The 3506-nt window shown below is 37.3% G+C and overlaps 1 non-coding gene across 1 annotated transcript; it reads right to left on the reverse strand.

Annotated features, from left to right (window-relative positions):
- Window positions 1–562: 562 nt before the first annotated feature.
- On the reverse strand, window positions 563–668 carry LOC145055941 (small nucleolar RNA R71). The gene has a single exon (XR_013685485.1). It is a non-coding gene; the product is annotated as a small nucleolar RNA R71 (small nucleolar RNA).
- Between the last annotated feature and the right edge of the window lie 2838 nt (window positions 669–3506).

The raw sequence follows: 3506 nt of genomic DNA on the forward strand, positions 1-3506 counted from the left end.
ATCCTGAATCCGCTTTCCACAAGAAGAAAGACAAGAAGGGCGAATCGAGCAATACTTTTAAATATGAAAATTTTGAACTCTTTTAAAGGACGTCGAATAAAAAAGGAATCGAATAGAAACCAAAACCCTCTACCGAAGGAAGTTCATATGAGGAAGAGATAAAGATTGAGGTTGAAGAGATAGCAGACATTATGAGAATGACGATGGGCGATTACAAGAAGAAGATACGTTAAGAACATGGATCAGGCCTAGTTCCACCTGAGATAACACATGAGAGAAGTTTTGAGCTCAAGGGACACATTTTGTCTAGCTCAAGCACATAAATTCCACTAAGAAAGACTACGTAGATGCTTTTAAGCACATTAATGAGGTCAAAGACATTGCCAATTATTTTCATGTTCCTAATGTGTCAAGAGAATCAATGTTACTAAGGATGCTTCTGGTCACTTTTACCGGTGAAGCAAAAGTTTGGTTGAAATCTCTTACACTCGGATCCATAAATACTTGGGACACCCTTCGTGAAGCTTTTATTGATCAATTTAGCCCACCTTCCAAGATCTCAAAGCTCAAAAAGAAGGTGGCTAATTTTCAACAAGAGAATGGAGAGTCTCTATATGAACCATGGAGAGGTACAAAGGATTGCTTAGAAGTTGCCCTCAACATGATTTGAATGTCTAACAAGAAGTGTATACTTTCTATGATAGGGTGAATGTCACAACTAGACAACTTCTTGACTCCCAAGGGCTAATGGCGAAGAAGGAGCCAACTGCTATCAAAGAGTTAATTGAAGAGTTTGCAAAACACTCAAGAGAGTGTCATAATCCAAGAGAGGATCTTACTAGAGGAAAAAGGGATGGAGGAAACAAGAATTTGGTTGCAATTATAACTAAATTTGACTCTATGGATAGGAGAATGACAAAGTTGGATCAATCCATTAATGCCATAAGAGTTAGTTGTGATAATTATAGAGGTCCACATTTGACAAAGGATTGTGAATTAGATGAAAATGGGAATCGCAAGGTACAAGTGTTTTACTCGCGTGGTGACAAGTATTATGAATAGTAGTGGAAGCCTAAGAAGGAATGGTTGCCATATGAAAAGTACAAGAAATAGAAAAATGAGAAGTATAGACAAACTGGTCAGGGTTTCAACCAAAAAGAACAACCACAAACCGAAAAGAATATAGATTTCGAGTCGGTACTTCAAAGATTTATGGAAGCATCTGAAAAGAGACATGATACAATTGATGGTAATGTACGAGACCATCAAGCTTGCATAAAAAACATAGAAACTCAACCCGGGCAACTTACTACACTTTTCAATGAAAGATTACCACCTCAAAATCAAGACCCAAAAGCATAACCTCATGTAATGGCGATCTACACCGAAGAAGAGGTTCAATATGAGCCATTTGTAACCCATGAAGCAACTACAATGCAACCCAATTCATGTTTAGAATAGGAGGAGCCCAGAGCCAAAAGAGTAAAAAGTGAGTTGCTTTCTAATGACTCATCACATCGTGGTGATATGACCACGTCGTGGTGTCGTGAAGAAACATTTTGTATGATTAATTCATATCATCCTCCTTTACCATTCTCATTTCATGTAATTAAACATTCTCTAGATCCCGAACAAAGAAAATTTATGGAACAAGTGCTCGCACTCTTAATCAATTCCCCATTCCTCAAATCAATGGAAATACTTCTAAAGTTCGTAAAAGATGTAATGAGTAATAGAAAGGAGTTGGAAAAGGCCTCAACATTAGTTCTTAATGAGTTTTTTTCATTTGCAATTATCAAAGGATTACCAATCAAGATTGGATATCCAGGACAACTCACATTGCATTTTGAATTTGGCAACTCAACTACTATTAATGCTCTAGCCGATTCAGGGGTAAGCATAAACGTCATGCCATACTCTTTCTATCAAAAGCTTGGATTACCAAAGCTCCAAGATTCAAGAATGACCATTCGAATGGGGAATCACTCAACTACATACCCACGAGGCATAATTGAAGATTTACTAATTTAAGTTGGGAAATTGGCTTTTCTAATCGATTTTTTCAGTTCTCAACATGAAGGAGGATGAAGAACTTCCAATTATTTTGGGAAGACCATCTTTGAGTACCTCAAGAGAATTAGTGGACATCCATGACTCAAAGCTTACACTTCGTATGGATAATGATGCTATTTCTTTTGAGATGAGTCATAGAGTGAATCTAAAGAGCCTAAAGATGAAGTGTCAAAAATGGATGCCATGGAAGAAGATTGTGATGAGCTAGTTGCAATTGAGAAGATGATGGAAGAAGATCTTAAGGTTTGGAAGGGGCCCGAAGGAGCCCAATCCCGAAAAAGTCAAGCTTTTGAAGCTATGATCCTAGATTCCGATGACATTTGAAGTGATTGCATTTACTACACCCAAGGTTCAAGTGGAAGAAGAAAGTGATGAAACAGATGATGACTTGTATGAAGAAGTGGAAATAATTGAAGAAGACATGCGTGGAGAAATATTAGAGACAATTTTGGTCAAGATGGAGGTAGAAGAGAAAGGTCCTAAGGAAGAATACAAAAAAGGTAAAGAAGGTAAAGAAGAAAGGTAAAGGGGTGAAGCCCAAGTATAAGGGAGATGTCAACAAAAGAAGAAGAAGGAGAATTCAAAGAAAGCTTACAAGAGAAGAGTTCAATCTTACAAGCAGAAATGGAAGGAGAAAAAGGAGAAAAAGGGGATCCCACTCCCAACTTCAACAACGTAGAGTGGGAATGAGTCCAGCTCACGACTCCTCAAAAATAAGCGCTTCACGGGAGGCAACCCGGTTTTTAGAGTTTGCTTTTGATTTTCCTTTTGATTTGTTTTTTGTTTTTCGATTTATTTTGGTTTAGTTTTTATTTTTAGTCTAACCATTTGATCATATGTTTTCTCTAGTCTTCTAAATTGGTTTTGTAGTTTTAGAAAGAAAAGGACATGAACCGATAAAGGAGCTTAATGGATGAAGAAGTCATGTAATTTTGAAGATCACAATTGAATACCATGTTCTTAGATAAGTGTGGGATTCCCACATAATGAAGAGAAGAGCATTTTGAAGGATATTTATTAAAACAAGAAGATTAGGAATGGTCCTAACAGTTAATAAGATTCGATGCCTTTTTTATTAATCTTAAAGGTTGATCTGAGAAGGGACCACAACATGGACATCATCAACACGTCGTGGCAAAAGTTTTTAACGTAACTGCATTCGACTACACCACGCCGTGGCCATCTACACCATGAAATGGCGATTTTATTTTGCTCAACCATTCACAATTTCCAACTTTACACCATATCGTGGCGGTGCTTTCCCATGACATGGCAGCAGTTCAAAAAACTTTTGAAGAAAGGTTCTTTGATTTATTTTGATACAACACATTTGCATTCACAAGAAGAAAGCTCAGAAGTACTGTTTCCAACCAATATTACGAGAAGTCAAAGCTTTGCACACATTTCCAGATTTCGATCTCGCTGCTACTACC

This window comes from Lactuca serriola, chromosome 5 (genome assembly GCF_051521515.1).
Source record: "Lactuca serriola cultivar US96UC23 chromosome 5, Lser_US96UC23_V15, whole genome shotgun sequence".
Classification (NCBI taxonomy): domain Eukaryota; kingdom Viridiplantae; phylum Streptophyta; class Magnoliopsida; order Asterales; family Asteraceae; genus Lactuca; species Lactuca serriola.